The 20,670-nt window shown below is 36.9% G+C and overlaps 1 long non-coding RNA gene across 1 annotated transcript; it reads left to right on the plus strand.

The window, feature by feature from the left end:
* Window positions 1-5,072: 5,072 nt before the first annotated feature.
* On the plus strand, window positions 5,073-6,127 carry LOC104092645 (uncharacterized). Its single transcript, XR_685478.2, has 2 exons — window positions 5,073-5,212; window positions 5,802-6,127. It is a non-coding gene; the product is annotated as an uncharacterized lncRNA (long non-coding RNA).
* Window positions 6,128-20,670: the final 14,543 nt, after the last annotated feature.

Below are 20,670 nucleotides of genomic sequence, written 5' to 3' on the forward strand. Positions count from 1 at the left end.
TTATCGTATGTAGGAAGAGCTCAATTGATATAAAGTGTGCTACTTGGGATTTAATCCTATTGGGCACAACTGTTGGTCCTCTCAGTTAAGGTGATGAAAACAGTGAAAGCTTATTGTAGGTGCTATCTATGGTCGGGAAACAATGTAATAACAAGAAAAGCATTAGTAGCATAGGACAAACTTTGCACCCCAAGAAGTGTTGGAGGATTGAATTTGATAAATATAAGACTATGGAACAAGGCAGCCATGATGAAGCTGTATTGGGATCTTGCAAACAAGAAGTATAAGACGTGGATACGATGAATACATGCATACTATATAAAATAATAGCAGATGGAACATGTAACAGTGCCTAAGCAAGCAAGCTGGATGGTGAGAAAAATCATGGAAGCAAAGAATAACCTAGGGATTCTATCAATACACATACACCCAAGAAAGAGTGTCATTGGCCAAATCTATCTTCATTTGCTGGGAGAACAATCCAGGATTCCATGGAAGTGTATGCTGTTTGGAAACGCAGGAAGACCAAAGGCTCATTTTACACTATGATTGCAAATTCAAAACAAACTATTTACCTCAGATAGGCTGATCAGATGGGGTATGGATATAGAGAGCAAGTGTAGTCTATGCCAACAAGCAGAGGAATCTAGAGATCATCTATACGTGAAGTGTGAGTACATGAAGGCAGTGATGAACAAGTTAATGCAGTGGACGCACATCCAAAACATAACAGTGGGGGACTGAGAACATCATGTACAGGAGGTGACCAGGAGAGCTAAAGGGAAGTCACAAGCTGCTCAACTCTTCCAAATGTTATACACAGAAGCAGTACATTGTATATGGATTAAGAGAAATAAGAGAATATTTGAGAAGGAAAGTGTAGGATGGGAACGAGTAGCAAAGGAGATAGCATGTGTATGATGCGTACAAGCTCATCCTAGAATAGTTAAACTAGTACATAGCTATAGATTCTAGAGAGATTCCTAGTTAGTTTCTGAGGTTTATATGTAAGTATGATAGCTAGTTGAGGAGGCTAGTTACGAATTTGTACAGTTATTATTGGTGATTAATACAAAAGTTAGTTACCAAAAAAAGAAGTATTTAGAATCTTAAGGTCAAAGGAAGTGTTGTCCTAATACGTGCAGACATGGCCAAACCATATTGAATAGTCTACTGCTTCTGGAAAAATAGTATCAGGTCAAAAAGTAGGTGTAGATTCAGTTTTTACCTTCTCTTTCTCTCTTCCCTGAATCCTTTTGTAACTAAAAATAAGGTCTCAGTCGCTTATTATAGAACAGTTTTGGTGCTCATAACCGACTATTTTTAGTTTAAGTGGTTGAGTGGGCTGTTATTTGGGCTAATTCAGGGCAAAACTTTCGATAGCAAGTTACACGTCAAAAATAATTATATATGCTAGTCAAATATACAAAATAATATATTGATTAGGTATAAAATAAATACATTACTCATTAGTATAAAATAAATATATATTTTATCGGCTATTATTTTTTGGAGCGACTATACAAATAGTTTTACGGAATCTTTTGATCTAGCTAGTTATTCTCCTAATCTCATAAGGTGTTGTTTATTTCATTTGTTGGCCTAAGTGAATTTTATTTTGATGATTCACAAACGAACTCAAGCATGAACCAGGTCCATACACTGTATACACAGATACGGGTAGATTCGAGCACAAGGCATGCACGTGAAGGAGATAAGCTTAAGTGGTTATATTTGATATCTCCTTAACGAAAAGGTTGCATAAGTGATAAGGAGAACGACTCCTTACTTGAAGAGAAATCTATCCTAGATAAGGGAGGAGTTAGAAGTTGAAGATAACTAGAACTCTTCCACCAAGGAAGAGTATAGCATTAGAACTCTAGTTATTTCCTATTCTACTAACTCTATATATTTCAGGATGTTCTCATTTTACAGGTATGCACAAACGCTGAAGTTAAACGAGAGTTGAGAGCAAAATAGCGGTATTTTGCAAGCAATTCCTGTGTGATTCAAGTATGCGAACATGAAGCTACATGAACCAGATAGAAGAACCAGTTCCAAGTGTCAGTGTTTTATTCTAGTTTCATTGTAGTATGACTTTTGAGTTGTACCTTTCAGCTTTATTTAGAAGCAATTGTACTAGGTACTCTGAGTGTTGTATTCAAGTTATAATTAACTTGAAGTTGTCGCAACAACTAGAGGCTGGATGCCACAAAGGGTTAGAGGTAATCCTTAGGTTTATAAAGAGTTTTGTAAATGTTGTTTTTGGCTCAGTGATATAGTGAAATATTGGGAAATATCCTAGTGGGTAGTAGATCGTGGTTTTCTCACCAAATACTTGTATTCTTTACTTTCTGCATTTATTATTCCGCAACAGTAGTATAAAGAACACATAGAAGAACCAAGTCTTCTATAATATGTGCACGCGATAAATTGGGCACCAAACAAATCACCCATCTTGTATGGTATTGAAGTATAAAACATCATCATTCTATTACGCCTATTTATAGTTGTTTCTTTATAATTTAGGATTAACAAATACTAGTATTTCATCGAGCATGCAAATGTCTTGAGCATCTTTCTGAACAATAGTCTATTTCCTTTAAAAAAACAAAAAAGGTGAAGTAAAAATGAATAAACTGTCTCTGGAAAAAATGTATGAACTATATTATGAAAATATTAAAGCTGAAAATATTTTCATGCAAAAAGGCGAAAAGATTGAATGAATCTTATGCTTGTTAAGTACACTCCGTTATCTTCTATTGTCCATCTTCCACTTCGATAATTTCACTTCGAAAAAGATCATCTTTTTCGGTAAATATCGTCTCTCATGAACTTCCACTTCCTTACTGCTTCAATTATGGATATCTCAGTAGGCCCCTCACATAAGGTTTTTGAGAAATTAAAGATGAAAATAAAAATGATAGATTTAGTTCTTTATAAGGCTTTAATCTTTCTTTTTCATTGAACTATATTTATTAAGATACAATACAAAAACTAGACAGCAATACTGCTTTAGGCACAGTATAGTACTCAATTTTACGAACATGCATTTCTTGAAAAGAGAACTCTTAACCCACCAAAAAAAAAAAAAAGTAATGTAAAAGATAGAGGATTCTTATCAGGATGATGCTGCGATTAACAATTTGCCACTTGTCATACCTATTTACATAACAAGATTTGGTGTGATCTTGTAGCACTTGCTGGGTATTTGATAGTGGTGATGAATTGCCAAACTCTACATATCTTTAATCGCCAACTAGAAATCAGACATATTTAAAAATTAGTAATCAGACATTACAAATCTTTTACTAATTGGCTGGGTCTGTTGCCTCTGAACATGCACTTTTTTGGCTTGCATGGCACAATTAACAGATCATATAGAAAACTTGTACAGATGTCAACTTCTTATGAAAAGAAGCAACTAATAATCTCTTTTATTTCCGTATGTCTTTGTTTTGATGATAGTTTTTAACCTTTCCGTTTTCACTTTTGTTCTTTTAGGTGATCTGTTCCATACAAGGTGTATGGACTAATAATTTAATGCAAGTGTTTGAACTTTTTGAAAATGATAAGTTAAAAATATACATAAGAGTCATGATAGGTAAAAATAAAGGTGGTAACTTTCGTAATCCGATCCAGAAACGTAATATATTGGGATTTTCATGCCATCCTGGATGTAGAAATTATACTAATATCTACATTCATATTATTATAAATCCAAACTATAACTTGATACTACGCCAAACATTTTGTCTCAATCATGTCTTGAAACCGGTAAATTAAAGAGATAATTAATCTACAGACCCTTTTTCAGGAAATCCATAGACTTCTAGAATATCAACTAAGGCTATTTACGGGATCAATTGATTTTGTGGCTCATTACAAACTTGTATTTAGTTTTATGACTACATTTCTTTTTTTATACATGAGAGATTTATTTTTACATATAAAAAATCTTTCTTTTATGCGTAAGAGATCTAAAAAAATATTTTCTTAAATTCAACATTATAAAAGGCTACGATGGCCTAAAACCTCTATCATCTCTATGGAGTGATACTAAATATTATCGGATTACCAAACTGTTAGACATCAGAATTTGGGATGAATAGTGTTACACCAATGGCGGTGTTGGAATTTTTGATAAGGGTATTCGAAATATTAAAAAGTACACACGGGAACAAGATTGAGAAATTCAACATCTACTATTTATACAAAAACAAATATTTTTTTAACTTTTATATATATATTATAATTTGTAGGCGAACCCCTTTCGCGACCGTAGCACTGCCCCTAGTTACACGTATCAATTATTGGTGAGCAAGTTCTTACTTAGAACTTCGTGTTATATGACTATATCTTAATCTCTTTAATCCTTGTAATCGCGATGAGTTGTCACCACGGGGCTGTAGCAAGTGATTTATGTTGTTCCCCTCGCATCTCCTTTTATAATGAAGCAAATTAAAAAAAAATAAAAATAAAGAATAGCAGTGTGGAAATCAGAATAATGAATTTTCTATGTCAAGATTTTCTAATTATGCTAATTTAAGTCGTTATGTTTCGTTAAGTGAGACAAGAGTGAGTTGCTCTAGTATTGAACACCCTCTACTTTCAACTAAGAGGTTGTGAGTTCGAGTCAACTCAAGAGCAAGGTGGGGAGTTCTTGGAGGGAGGAAACCGAGGTCTATCGGAAACAACTTCTCTACTCAGGGTAGGGGTAAGATTTGCGTATACATTATCCTCCCCAAACTCCACTAATGAATTATACGTTGTTGTTGTTTCATTAAGTAGCCGTTTGATATTCAAAACTATTATTATTATTAGTAATAGTTTAACATGCATATTAAAAGTTCCAACTCGGACATAAGATTCTCCATAAGCTCCCACTTAACATTTGGAATTTCTTTTTAAAAAAGGAGCAATCTCTTTACACTAGCTTGACACATAGCTGTAGCTGTTAGTAAACTTGTTCAGATAATAATTTAATAAATATGCACAGATAGTGTGTGTTATACCCGAGCCAAGTGGACTAAGATAAAACTTGGAGCTCTATATATACATAAGTGGTACCATCTCCTAGACAAATATTCAATCAGTGTTATTATTATGAAATATGGCTGTCGCTCCCCCTTATGTCTGTTGCTTAAGCAAGCTCGTATGCCTAAATTACAAAACTATAATATAATCATGTCTCGGAGTTTCCACGGTGAAGGTAAGCAAACTGCGTATCCCACCATTTTATTTTAGATTTAGTACTTTTACATCAAGATATATTAGCTTCTCATATTTTGTATTACCTAGTTTGATCATGTTTTGGAGTTCTACGATTAGAGGCAAATTTAGAATTTAGAGTAAATGACGTTAAAATGGATGTCATCTTATTCTATGATTGTAACACACTTTCAATTTTAGCTCGTTTATAAAATGAATTTTTTATTTAAAAATAATTTAACTCAAAAGTTTTTATTTTTTTCTTAATGAGATGATCTATAGCGGTATACATATACTTGTTTTAGATCACAAGTTTCAAAAGTTTTTCTTAGTTTTGAAAATTTGGTGTATGACAACAAGACCACAAAAAATTGATGGACGAAATATCTTTTATATATATATATATATATATATATATATATATATATATATATATATATATAGGTACTCAACCAAAAATAGTGATTTTAGTTGAACTGACCCTAAGTTCACCACTCCGTTAAATTATGGAAGCCCTAGATTCCAAATGGAATAAGAAACGAACAAATTGGGAAGACATAATTTTGATTTCTTCATTTCTAAAATTGCAGGGAAGTCCACTAATATTGTTGATTCAAATATAAATACTCTACGGCAGAGAATAGAGCTACTAAGGAAGAAAGAGAAGTTGACCAACATAGCATACACACGTGAAAATGGTTGGAATTATATATTGGAGTACGACAACAAATGCAAGAAACCTTCCTTGGTATTGCAGTTGGTTGAGCTCGCAGGTTTAGCAGGCAGCAACATAGGATTCGTTTTCCTAAGTGGTTCTTTCTGCATCTTTCTTGTTTCCCTTATTGTCCATAATATAAATATCTAACATGAAATCGTAGGAAATTGGAAAGAAGAATTTGAACGATGACTTTCTCTATATCTAGATTTATATCCGTGTGACTAATATCCGTTTACCATGTTTTCAAATCCAACTAGCTACTCTCATCGTCTTATGAAATTTACGAACGAAAGAAAAAATTTTGAAACTTTGATATTAAATAGGAGTATACCATAATATTTGTGTAACTATAATATTTTTGAAACTTGATCTTATATATACTATAACATTTTAAAAACAAAATCGGATAAAAAGAGAAATTCAAGTTAATTTTTTAAAAGATAGAAATGTGATATTCCTTTTATAACGAAAGATTGATGTCTCTTCTTATTCATTGTCTAATTCAAATCTTATGATCCGAAAGAAAATATGAGAATTAGTTGCTAGCTCTTGAGCTACAATATCAGCTACATATTTGGACGATTTAATTCAGCAGATTTTATTTAGACCTTATATTTGAATTGGAAAATTTTACTACTCCTATTAAATATGTATAAATATTTAATTGCAAACTCAATAATTAACGCATTACAAATTTGATGACAAATTTAGATTCCATAAACTTTAAATCCTCCCTCTAACATTACTTTTAAATTATGCATGAGTTTGATAGTGCCGTATAAAAGGCACAAAAGTTGGTTTGAGGTTAACCTTTTAGGGTTACGAATCGGATTTGAGAAATTCTAAATTAAGGAAAACGAAAGATTAGCATAGGCAAAGTGGCAAACTCTAACTATTGCTCACGTACTTGGACAAGAATATTCCATATTTAGAAAATTGGTACGTAACTAAGTAGCTACTAGAGGCAAAGATATTTGTAAGTGGCACATTTGGCACATAGGTAGATCTGACTGTAAGATTTTCCTATTATGTATATGACCAAATATAATAAAGCCCATAATTAATATGTAAAAAAAGACAAATTTTGTCCATGCGATCAGTTACTTGATGGACGTACCGGGTTAAATGAGAACCGCTATAAATTGGTCATCTCCCCACCCATTAGGGTTACCGTATTTTCTATTCTTCTTTTCCATTACTAAAGGCGACAGTAATGAAAGTTAGGGAAATGGGCTAGAAACCAATTCCAATTAACGCTTCCACTTTGTGATAATGGCTTCCGCTTTAGATATGTTTTCTGTAACGGTTATATGTAAGATTATCATGTTTAAGATCCTGGTATGAATTAAAGTTTATGTTTACATGTGGTATCAGAGCCAAGATATTTAAACGGATAAATTTTGTGAAAGAAAGACTAGATTATGATGTATGTATAACTGTTCCGACGCGATTATCGAATCCCTTTCAATTCGCCATTATAATTTGTACTGCTTTCGAATCTGAGGCGGCATCGACAATAATCATTGTTTCAAGGGTTTTCGTCGTTTTATTGTGTCTTTGAATTGATTTGTGAATATTTTCTTTAAGGTTTTTTTAACATCTAAAGTTGATAAGTCACCAATAAAGTGTTACTAGACAGTTATTGATTGGCTAATTAAAACAAAGGATAACTAACTAAGTGTCTGTACTAAGAATCGTGATATTGATCTTTGGTGTTGTCACGATCGGAAAATTTCTACCGTCGGGACCGTAATGACGCCTAACATTTTACTTGCTAGGCAAGCCAACGTTAGAATAATTTTAACCATTTTTTATAATTCATTTTAAATCAAATAGTAAAGGAGCCAAACAATTGGAATAATGTTTGAATTAAAGTGAACAAACCAAAATAATAACGATGTCGAAATACCATCCCAAAATTGGAGTCACAAGTGCACGAGCTTCTAGAATAATACAAATAAGGGTTTGAATAAAATAAAGTTGTCTGAAAGAAAGCACACAACTAAAATAAAGTAGAAGGGGACTGCAGAGCTGCGAACGTCGTGCAACTATACCTCAAGTCTCCTCTGATAGCTGAAGGGGACCAACTCTGATATCTGTACAAGAACTGCAGAGTGTAGTATGAGTACAACCGACCCCATGTACTTTGTAAATGCCAAGCCTGACCTCGACGAAGTAGTGACGGGGCTAAGGCAGGTCGCTTACATTAACCTGTACGCAAAATAATAATAATAATAATAATAATAATAATAATAATAATAATAATAATAATAATAATAATAATAATAATAATAATAATAACAGGAATAAAGGTAAAATAAGTAAATTATATCCGTAATCAAGGTCAATTCGGAAGTCACAATCAATTATTTCTTTTATTATTCTGTTGCGGCGTGCAACCCGTTCCCATAATATAATTCTTCAATTAAATTCTGTTGCAGTATGCAACCTGCTCCAACAATATAAACTTAAAATAAAACCCGTTGTGGCGTGCAACCCGATCCAACGATATAATCTTTTAAAGAAATCCCGTTGCGGCGTGCAACCCGCTCCAACAATATAAATTAACAACACTTATACGTAAGGCTACTTCAATAAATGCCACAATTAATAAGAAATTATTAGGCAACAAAGTATACAACAATTATAAATTTTGTAAGAAACAAATATGGGCAAGTAACAATTAAGTGTAGAATCACGGAGGAGATAGGCAATTTAATATATGAAATGCAAATTATCAAGTAGCAATTATGGCACAAAAATCAAATTAGCAGGTAGCAATTAAGGTATGAAATCAAGGCATAATAGTAGGCAATGAAACTAACAGAATCAAGTAATATAACAATTAATTCATGAAATCAGATAATTAATGAAATACGTAAAGACATGGAAGCAAGCAATTTGATGATGTATAGACACTCGTCACGTCGTCTATACTTCGCTACACATGAAATTCACATAATTTAGTTAAAGGGTTCTATTCCCTTAAGTCAAGGTTAACCACGATACTTACCTTGTTTCGCAATTCAAGTGATCACTCGACCACGACTTTGCCTTTCGAATTATTCTCCAAACCAATCAAACCTAATAATTTACTTACCAACAATTCAATTTAAGCTTTAGAAATTATTCACAATTCGAAAGAGATTTAATTTAAGTCATTTTCGGAAAAGTCAACCAAAAGTAATTATGGGGCCCACTTTTTAGAACCCGATGAAAAATCACGGAATCCAAACACCCATTCTGATACTAGTTCAACCATACAAAAATTATTGAATTTCGACACCAGATTGCCTTTCAAATCTTCATTTTACATTTTTGGAAGATTTTACAAAAATCTTATTTTCTCCCATTAAATTCACGGATTCATGATATAAATAAGTATGGAATCATGAAATATAAACAATATAGGATAAGAAATATTTACCCAGTTCGAACTTGTGAAAACCTCGATTGAAATCGCCCAAATCCGATAGTTAAAACTCAAAAATGAGTAAAAATGGCAAACACTCGATTTTATGTATTCTGTCCAGCATTTTTTGCATTTGTGGACTAAATTTTTCGCATCTGCGAGGTCGCTTTTGCGAGAAAATCTCGCATTTGCGAACCAAGGCAGCCAGTCAGAGGACCGCATCTGCGGACCTTAGCGTCACAGATGCGACTGCGCAGAAGCGCAAGGGAAATCGCAGAAGCATGAAGGAACGCATTTGCGATCATGGCATCGCATCTGCGCCCCAAGCTTCGCATAAGCGAAGCTTCTTCTTGGTTTCAAAGTCGAAAAAGCAACACTACCTCCACAGAAGCGAACATGCACCTACGACCAAAATTGCGCTGGTGCGACGCACCAGAACTAGACCAGTGGTCTTGAACAAAAATGGTCCGAAACTCGTCTGAAACTCACCCGAGCTCCTCGGGACCTCGTACGGATATTCCAACAAGTCCCGTAATATAATACAGACTTAGTCAGGATCTCATATCAGGTCAAATAACGTCGAAACTACAATTTATACCTCGATTCAGATTATGAGATTATGAAATTTTTAATTCTATAACTCGTGCCGAAACATGTCAAAGCAATCCGGAATAAGCTCAAATTTTGCAGGTAAGTTCCAAATGACATAACTGAGCTATTCCAACTCTCGAAATCTCAATTCGAGTCCGATATCGATAAAGACAAATCTACGGTCAAACTTTGGAAATCTTTAACCTTTAAGTGTCTAGTTTTCGTCAAATGGAGATAATTCGAGTTAGGGACTTTCAAATTTGATTTCGGACATACGCCTAAGTCCCAAATCATGATATGAACCCATCGGAACCGTAAAAATACTGATCCAGGTCCATTTGCTCTAAATATTGATCAAAGTCAATTTAAGTGAGTTTTAAAGCAGTATTTCATATTTTTATCAATTTTTCACATAAAAGATTTTTGAAAAAATATACGGACTGCACATGCAAGTCGAGGAATGCTGAATGGTACTATTTGAGGTCTCGAAGCACATAGCTGAATGTTAAATTTAAAGATGACCTATCGAGTCATCACATTCTCCACCTCTCAAACAAACGTTCGTCCTCGAACGGAATTAGAAAAAGTACTTGGGCTGGTGAAAAGGTATGGATATCAGACTCGCAGGTAGATGCTTCAACCGACTGACCTCTCCATTGTACTCGAACTGATGGATAACTCTTAGACCTCAACTGTCGGACCTGCCGGGCTAGAATAGCTACCGAGTTTTCTTCATTAAGTCAAATCTTTGTCCAGTTGGACTGAGCTGAAATCTAACACACGGGACAGATCATCATGATATTTTCGGAGCGTAGACACATGGAACACCGGATGAACTGCTGATAAACTAGGTGGTAGTGCAAACCGGTAGGCTACTTCACCCACCCTTTCAAGAATTTCAAAGGGTCCGATATACCTAGGGCTCCACTTGCCCTTCTTTCTGAACCTCATTACACCCTTCATTGGTGAAACTCGGAGCAACACTCTTTCTCCAACCATGAATTCAACATCACGAACTTTATAGTCGGCATAACTCTTTTGCCTAGACCGAGCTATGTGAAGTCGATCCTTAATACTCTTGACCTTATCCAAGGCATCCTGTACCAAATCGGTACCCAACAACCGAGCCTCTCCCGGTTCAAATCAGCCAACTGGCGAACGGCATCGCCTACCATATAATGCTTCATATGGAGCCATATGAATGCTCGACTAGTAGTTATTATTATAGGCAAACTCCGCAAGCGGCAAGAATTGATCCTGAGAACCTCCGAAATCCATAACACAAGTGCTAAGCATATCCTCCAATATTTGAATATTGTGCTCGGGTTGTCCGTGCGTCTGAGGATGAAATGTCGTACTCAACTCAACTCACGTGACTAACTCACAATGTATAGCCTTCTAGAAGTGCAAGGTAAATTGCGTACCTTGATTAGGAATGATAGACACGGGCACACCGTGAAGGCGGACAATCTTGCAGATGTAAATCTCACTAACCGCTCTGAAGAATAGGTAACTGCTACTAGAATGAAATGTGCTGACTTGGTCAACTTGTCCACAATGACCCATGCTGGGTCAAACATTCTCTGAGTTTGTGGGAGCCCAACAACAAAATCCATAGTGATACTCTTCCACTTACACTCAGGAATTTCTAACTTCTGAAGCAAACCACCAAGTCTATGATGCTCGTACTTAATTTGCTGACAATTTAGACACCGAGCTAAATATGCAACTATATCCTACTTCATTCTTCTCCACCAATAATGTTGCCGCAAATCTTGATACAATTTGGCGACACCTGGATGAATAGAATACTGGGAACTGTGGGCCTCCTCAAGAATTAATTCACAAAGCCCATACACATCAGGCACACAAATACGACCCTACATCCGCAGAACTCCATCTTCCCCCACAACAACCTTCTTGGCACCACCGTGCTGCACCGTGTCCTTATGTTCAAGCAAATGAGGATCATCATATTGTCGCTCTCTGATGCGCTCATACAAGGAAAATCGAGCAACTGTGTAAGTTACAACCTGACTGGGCTCTAAAACATCTAACCTCACGAATTAATTGGCCAAAGTTTGAACATCTGCCACTAACGGCCTCTTATCAATTGGAATATACGCAAGTGGGGAAGCTATGGATGAAAACCCCTCCACAAACCGGTGATAATAACCTGTCAAACCCAGGAAACTCCGGATCTCCGTAGCTGAAGTAGGTCTAGGCCAATTCTGAACTACCTCAATCTTCTTAGGATCCACTTTTATGCCTTCTGCCAATACAACATGCCCCAAAAAGGCAAATGAGTCTAACCAAAATTTGCATTTTGAAAATTTGGCATATAATTGATTATTCTTCAAAGTCTTAAGCACAATCTGAAGATGTTGCTCATGCTCTTCTCGAATGTTGGAGTAAATCAAGATATCATCAATGAATACAACTACAAAAGAATCCAAATAGGGCTTGAATACCCGGTTCATCAAATCCATAAATGATGCTGGGGCATTTGTTAGCCCAAATGACATTACTAGGAATTTGTTATGCCCATACCGAGTCTGAAAAGCTGTCTTAGGGATATCGGATGCCCTAATCTTCAACTGATGGTAACCAGACCTCAAATCGATCTTTGAAAACACCTTGGCACCCTGAAGCTGATCGAATAAGTCATCAATTCTTGGCAACGGATACTTGTTCTTTGTAATAGCCTTATTCAACTGTCGATAATCTATAAACATCCGCATTGAGCCATCTTTCTTATTTACAAATAACACTGGTGCACCCCAGGACGAGACGCTAGGTCTAATAAATCCATGTTCAAGCAAATCTTGTTACTGCTCCTTCAATTCCTTTAGCTCCGGCGGGGCCATACGATATGGTGGAATAGAAATAGGCTGGGTTACCGGAGCCAAATCAATACAAAAGTTAATATCTCTGTCGAGTGGCATCCCCGGCAAACCTACAGGAAATACATCTGGAAACTCACATTCAACTAGGATTGAATCCATAGGAGGAACATCCGCACTAGGATCGCGAATATAAGCCAAATAAGCTAGACACCCCTTCTCGACCATACGTCAAACTTTCACATAAGAGACAACCTTGCTGGTAGAACGGCCAGGAGTCCCTTTCCACTCTACTCAAGGTAACCCCAGCATAGCTAATGTCAGCGTCTTGGTGTGACAATCCAATATAGCATGATAAGGTGACAACCAATCCATTCATATGATAACATCAAAATCTACCGCATCAAGAAGTATAAGATCCACACTAGTCTCAAGACTCCCAATAGTAACCACACACGAATGATAAACATGATTTACAATGATAGAATCCCCCACCGACGTGGACACGTGCACAGAAGCACTCAAAGAATCACGAGGCACAACCAAATATGAAGCAAAGTAGTAGGACATATAGGAATAAGTAGATCCTGGATCAAATAGAACTGGAGCATCTCTATGCCAAACTGGAACAATACCTGTGATCACAATATCGGATGACTCGGCCTTAGGCCTAGTTTGAAAAACATAAAATTGGGGCTGGGCCCCACCACTCCAAACTACATCTATGGGAAAGGCACTAGCTGGCTGGCCTCCACCTCTAACTATCTTACCTCTACCTCTAATAGTATGACCTGCACCTATAGCTACCTGACCCCTTCCTCTAGCTGGCTGGGCGGGCGGTGGAGCAACCGGTCCCGGTATAATGGCACGAGAATCCTGCTGAGCTCTGTTCCTTGATAACCTAGGGCATTTCCTCCTGATGTAACCAATGTTCCCACACTCATAGCACCCATCTTGCTGTCGTGGCTGCTGAAGCTGAAGCTGGCCCAAACGGGACGGATAACCGTTGTAGTGACTCTAAAGTGGTAGTGCATTGATAGGACCTGAATGTGCACTAAATGTTGACTGCCCAAAGTAGGGAATTTAAGGACCATGACTCCTGGAAGAACCGTGAGATGCTTGAAGTGCTGAATAAAATGGCCTGGGAGGATGACCCCTACCATATGTACACCTACCTCCAGATGTGGCTCCTCTAAAATTACCGGAATGATGGGGCCTATTATCTGACACTGGCCCTCTCTCCTGAGCACTAGCTAACTCAATCCACCTAGCAATATTCACGGCTGACTGGAAGAAAATATCACTCCCTGTCTCCTTGGCCATATGAAGCATGATAGTATGAGTCCATCAATGAATCTCCACACTCTCTCTTTTTCAGTAGGAAGGAAGACAATGGCATGGCATGCTAACCCCACAAATCGAGTCTCATATTGGGTAACAGTCATACTACCCTGCTGGAGACGCTCAAACTGTATGCGGTAATCCTCTCTTAGTGTGATAGGAACAAACTTTACCAGAAATAGCTGTGAGAACTGCTCCCAAGTAAGTGCAGGCGAATCAGATGGTCTAGTAAATACATAATCTCTCCACCACCTCTTGGCGGAGCCAGTCATATAAAACACAACAAAATCGACCCCGCTGCTTTCAAATATTCCCATGTTCCGCAACACCTCATGGAAGCGGTCAAGATAATCCTGTGGGTCCTCAGAAGTGAACTGGAAAGAGCTTAGTAAACTTGTCCAGTCTTAATAAGGCCTCAGAAGACATGATGGGCCTATCACCGGCCTGTGCCGCGACAACTGGCTGAACTATCCCAAATGGCGGGACTACTAGAGCCTGATACTGGAGAGCTATCTGCTCCAGAGTGGGAGTAGTGGCAGTTTGTACTCCTGCCACTGGAAATGTACTATTCTGGGTCACACCCTCCATTAGGCTCACCAAACGGACTAGAGCATCCTGAAGTACTTGAGTGGCTATAAGTTCTTTCGGGGCTTGAACAGGTCCAATAGGTACAGTCTGAGGTTCTACAATAGGTGCTGCTGCTCGAGCTCTAGACTAAGATCTACTTATGCCTCTATCTCGGCCTCTGGCGCGACCTCGGTCTCGGCTTATGGCGCGACCTCGGCCTCGGCCTCTACCCCTGGTCATAGTTGCCACCGGGGGCTCTGGCTCCTGTCCGGTGGTAGATGTAGTACGTGTTCTTGCCACATGTGACAGAACAAAAATAGAATGGTTCAATCATCGATGATTGAATAAAATTCGTACGACACAATAAGAAGAAGTGATATTGTTGCTAAACCTCAGAGCCTCTGGAAGATAAGTACAGGCATATCCATACCGATCCTACAGACTCTATTAAGCTTGTTCGTGACTCGTGAGACCTAAGTAACCTAGTTCTTTGATACCAACTATCATGATCGGAAATTCCTACCTTCAGGACTGTGATGGCACCTAACATTTCACTTGCTAGGCAAGCCAACGTTAGAATAATTTTAACTATTTTTTTACAATTCATTTTAAATCAAATAGTAAAGAAGCTAAACAACTGGAATAATGTTTGAATTAAAGTGAACAAACCAAAATAATAACGATGTAGAAATATCATCCCAGAACTGGAGCCACAAGTGCACGAGCTTCTAGAATAATACAAATAAGGGTTTGAATAAAATAAAGCTATCTGAAAGAAAGCACAGAGCTAAGATAAAGTAGAAGGGGACTTCAGAGTTGCGAACGTCGTGCAACTATACCTCAAGTCTCCTCTGATACCTAAATCAAAGAAAATCTACAGTACGTCGCTGGAACTAACTCTGGTATCTACACAAGAAGTGCAAAGTATAGTATGAGTACAACCGACCCCATGTACTCTATAAGTGCCGAGCCTAACCTCTAGGAAGTAGTGATGTGGCAAAGGCAGGTCGCTTACATTTACTTGTACGCAAAATAATAATAATAACACGAATAGAGGTAAAACAGGTAAATGATATCCATAATCGAGGTCAATTTGGCAGTCACAATCAATTATTTCTCTTATCATTCTGTTGCTGCGTGCAGCCCGTTCCCACAATAGAATCCTTCAATTAAATTCCGTTGCGGCGTGCAACCCGCTCCAATAATATAAACTTAATATAAAATTCGTTGCGGCATGCAACCCGATCCAACAATATAATCTTTCAAATAAATTCCGTTACGGCGTGCAACCCATTCCAACAATATAAATTAACAACACTTATACGTAAGGATACTTCAATAAATGCCACAATTAATAAGAAATTATTAGATAACAAAATATACAACAGTTATAAATTTTGTAAGAAACAAAAATGGGCAAGTAACAATTATGTGTAGAATCAGGGAGGAGATATGCAATTTAATATTTGAAATGCAAATTATCAAGTAGCAATTATGGCACAAAAATCAAATAAGCAAGTAGCAATTGATGCATGAAATCAAGGCATAATAGTAGGCAATGAAACTAAGAGAATCAATTAATATAACAATTAATTCATGAAATTAGATAATTAATGAAATATGTAAAGACATGGAAGCAAGCAATTTGACGACGTATAGACACTCTTCACCTCGTCTACACGTCGTTACACATGAAATTCACATAATTTAGTTAAAGGGTTCTATTCCCTCAAGTCAAGGTTAACCACGACACTTATCTTGCTTCGCAATTCAAGTGATCACTCGACCACGGATTTTTCTTTCAAATTATTCTCCAAACCAATCAAACCTAACAATTTATTTACCAATAACACAATTTTTGCTTTCAAAATTATTCACATTTCAAAAGAGATTAATTTAAGTCATTTTCGGAAAAGTCAACCAAAATTCATTATGGGGCCCACTTTTTAGAACCCGATGAAAAATCACGGAATCCAAACACTCATTTCGATACGAGTTCAACCATACAATAATTATCGAATTCCGACAACGAATTGCCTTTCAAATCTTTATTTTATATTTTTGGAAGATTTTACAAAAATCTGATTTTCTCCCATTAAATTTACGAATTCATGATATAAATAAGGTTGGATTCATGAATTATAATCAATATAGGATAAGGAACACTTACCCAATTCGAACTTGTGAAAAACCCCTTTGAAATCGCCCAAATCCGAGACTTAAAACTCAAAAATGAGTAAAAAGGCAAACACCCGATTTTATGTATTCTGTCCAGCATTTTCGCATCTGCGGACTAAGTTTTTCGCATCTGCGAGCTCGCTTTTGCGAGAAAATCTTGCTTCTGCGAACCAAGGCAGTCATGAAGAGGACCGCATTATTGGACCTTCATGTCGCAGATGCAACTGCGCAGAAGCGCAAGGGAAATCGCAGAAGCGTGAAGGATCGCATCTGCGATCATGGCACTGCAGAAGCGCGCATCGCATTTGCGCCCCAAGCTTTGCAGAAGTGAAGCTTATCTTTGGCCTCAAAGTCACAGATGCATCACTGCCTCCGTAGTAGCGACCACGCACCTGTGGCTAAAATTTTGTTACGCACCAGAACCATACCTGTGTTCTTGAACAATAATGGTCCGAAACTCGTCTGAAACTCACTCGAGTCCCTCGGGACCTCGTCCGAATATTCCAACAAGTTGTGTAACATAATAGATACTTACTCGGGGTCTCATATCACGTCAAACAATGTCAAAACTATAATTTACACCTCGATTTAGACTTATGCGTTTATGAAATTTTCAGTTCTATAACTCGTGCCGAAATATGTCAAATCATTCAAGAATAACCTCAAATTTTGCAGGTAAGTCTCAAATGACATGGCAGAGCTATTTCAACTCTCTGAATCTTAATTCGAGTCTGATATTGACAAAGTCAAATCTACGGTCAAACTTTAGAAATCTTTAACCTTTAAGTTTCTTATTTTCGTCAAATGGCGATAATTCGAGCTAGGGACTTCCGAATTTAATTTCGGGAATATGTCCAAGTCCGAATTTAATTTCGAGCATACGCCCAAGTCCTAAATCATGATACGAACCCACTGGGACCGTCAAAATACTGATCCGGGTCAGTTTGCTCAAAATATTGACCAAAGTCAACTTAAGTGAGTATTAAAGTACTATTTCATATTTTTATCAATTTTTCACCCAAAAGCTTTCTGATAAAATATACGGACTGCGCATGCAAGTCGAAGAATGCTAAATGGTACTATTCGAGTCTCAGAGCATAAAATAGAATGTTAAATTTAAAGATAACCTATCGGGTCATCACATGATTTTGACGTTGAAGTGTTGAGATATATTTTTATTTATAAAATGTGCATTGAATGATGTTATTGCTTTTAAATATGAAAATTGCTTATGACTGTTATTGCCTTTAAGCAATTTGGGGTCATTTTTTATACTTTTATTTCAATAAAATAAAGGAAGGATTTATTATGAAGAACTAATATGTTGGTATGAATATTGGTACTTTCCGCTACATGTTTGAAAATATCTTTGCCATCTAAGGATTAAGTATTGGATATTTGTCACGACCCAATTTTTCCCTCCGTTTGGTATTGTGATGGCACCTAGTCTTAGGGACTAGGTAAGCCTAACATTAATTGAAACAACATTATTTAATTAACATCTAACAAAATAAATAGAAATCTCTTATAATTCCCAAAACCGGTAGTACAAGTCATAAGCTCTACAAAGTGTTTGCTAGAAAACTTCTAAATACAACTGTCTAGAAATAAGAATAAATAGTGCAAAACGAAAACTTGAAGGTGACTCCGAAACCAGCGAACACAGCGGTAGGTTTACCTTGAGTCTCCGCAGCGATAGTCCACACAGCTAGCTAACAAACAAATACCTGGGTCTGCACAGAAACAAAAATTGTGCAGAAGAGTAGCATGAGCACACCAAAGCGGTGCTCAGTAAGTATCAACACTAACATCGGTGAAGTAGTGACGAGGACTAGTCAAGACACCCACTAGTCTAATAAACTGAACAAGCATGAATATAGGGATGATAGAACATGACATCTATCTAAGGACCCCACGATATGGCTAACGACATAGCAACTGCAATAAGGAAGGAAAAAAAAAACCAGGAAGTAACAACGGAACACTAGAATAAGAAACAGAAGAATGAACGAAAACACAACCCAAATTCAAAAAAGTCACAATACAGTAAAGGCAAGTAGTAACTCAGCAGGTGCAAAAGTTTTCACATCAGGTCTCAGCCAACAACCCCAATAAATTAGTCAAATCCTTCAAGTGTAAACATTCATCTGTAAGTTTTTAAATTGAGGTCTTTAGAATATAATCCTTTCCAATAAGAAATTATTTTTGAAATATACTTCCTTCAAATAAATATCTTTCAAAGATTGTTCTTTCAAGATAAAACCTTTCAACTATAAACTTTTCAAATAATTAGCCTTCAAACATAGTTCTTTCAAGATAAATACTTTTCAAGTATACCCTTCGAGTATAAGTCACCCTGTGACACCTAAGCATGGAAGATTAGCAGCTCCGAACAAAGATATAAACATAGGGAAAATCTATCGGGATACCGTCCCGTAGTCCCGAATTAATTATGCAATAAGGGGGAGGGGGGAGGGGGGATCTCCCGGAATACGTCCGTAGTCCCAAAATAAATATGCAGTGCTGGAGGATCTCCCAGAATATGTGCGTAGTCCCAAAGTAAATATGCAGTGCTGGGGGATCTCCCGGAATACGTCCATAGTCCCAAAGTAAATATGCAAGACAGGGGGATCTTCCGAAATACATTCGTAGTCCTAATTTAATTATGCAGTGCTGAGGGATCTCCCGAAATACGTCCGTAGTCCCAATTTAAATATGCAGCACAAATAACAGAGATAACAACTATAACACGACAGAAACCTCGTACATCACCACAACGAGTACAGAAGCAACAATGACAGAAATGCAAAGTACGACGAGCAAATCAACTCAAGAATTTAAATCACAAGAATGGTAGAATTCATTCATAAGGAATAACCACAATAAAGAATGCTAGGCACAAGGAGAATAACTTAACAAGGGTAAACAAAACAAAAATGTAGCAACAATTCCACAATATTCAATTCAACAATAAGAAGACAACACGAGTCAAATAGTTCCAAATAATGGCAAGTCAACTAAGATATAGGTTATCTAAACTCCTTTTGAGGTTGAGCAATTACAAGGAATAATCAACAATTCAAGTAAGGATAAGCAGCAGAAGATAATCATAACTCCAATTAAGACTAAACAATTATAGGATGAGAAAATAATGATTTCAATTAAAGATAAGCAGTTATGAAAAAATATAGCACGACAATAGAAGAGGTAAAATCTTTGGTTAAGTCGAATAAGGGTCAAATAGACAATAAGAGTGAATCCTAAAGCAATTATCTCTAATCAAAGCATGTAGAGGTGAAACTAGCAAATAGGAATTCAAACGTATCAAAAACAACATCATACACGGTGAATATAAGGACATAAGAACCCTAAAAGGCCAACTTTCCACAAATAAGTCCGAGCACGCACTCGTCACCTCGCGTACACAGACTACAATCAACATAGATGACTCAAATCCTAAGGGGTAGTTCCCCCATACAAGGTTAGGCAAGATACTTACCTCGAGTCAAGCTCAATCAATCTGTAAGAATGCCCTTTTCATGAATATCCGGCTCTGAATGGCCCAAATCTAGCCAAAAGCAATTACATATCATAATTGCAACAATAATAGACTCATCTATTTAAGGAAATCAACATTTTAACGAAAATTCCAAAATTAACTCAAAATCGCCTGTGGGGCCCACTTCTCATAATCGGGTCAAAGTCATAAAATACGAAAGCTCATTCACTCACGAGTTTAACCATATCAAATTTACTAAAATCCGACACCAAAATCTCGATCAAAACCCAAAAATTCGGCCTAAGAACGT

The sequence above is a fragment of the Nicotiana tomentosiformis genome, chromosome 4 (assembly GCF_000390325.3).
Source record: "Nicotiana tomentosiformis chromosome 4, ASM39032v3, whole genome shotgun sequence".
Lineage (NCBI taxonomy): Eukaryota > Viridiplantae > Streptophyta > Magnoliopsida > Solanales > Solanaceae > Nicotiana > Nicotiana tomentosiformis.